Here is a 719-nt window from a genome sequence, read left to right on the forward strand (position 1 = left end):
GGGTACAGGTATCGGGATCAGTCATTAGACGGCCAAACGCCACTAAATTATTGGGACAAAATCTGACACCCATTACATGTCTTGCGCCAAGCACTGCTATTGGTATTCCGAATGGCTTCTTTTCTAAAAAAAATGACCTTTAACATGCCCTAAAATTGAGAGAAGGTCATAAATAGCGATTCTTTTCAGCAAGATAGAATGTCAGACATAAAAAAGCTCCCTCTTAAACCAGTCCAAATAATAGCAATAACTCTTAAAGGCCTAGATCCACTACTATATGTGTCCCCTGCCCAAAATCCAATAAACATCCCCCATCTTATCTGCTGCTTATCAGCGATTATGTAACAGTAGCTGATTAGAGGACAATTAGCACAGCAGTGGTCCAAACTAGACCACGAAGATGTGTGCAGTGGAGTTGAAAGAAATTCATTTTCTTTCGGTGAATGTGAAATATTAATAATAATAATAATTATTATTATTATTATTATTATTATTATTATTATTATTATTATTATATAGATAATAATTATCATCTAATTATTATTATTATTATTATATAATATTACAAATGAAATAATAAAAGACATTGTAATAATATTAAAAATAGTAATGATAATAAAACTCGGGTAAACAGTAGTGAAAATTCAATGAGTTCTTTGTGTTGACAAACAGTATTTTATAATATCATAATTATATTAATATAATGAAAAAGATCATAC

This window comes from Mercenaria mercenaria, chromosome 6 (genome assembly GCF_021730395.1).
Source record: "Mercenaria mercenaria strain notata chromosome 6, MADL_Memer_1, whole genome shotgun sequence".
Taxonomy (NCBI): Eukaryota; Metazoa; Mollusca; class Bivalvia; order Venerida; family Veneridae; genus Mercenaria; species Mercenaria mercenaria.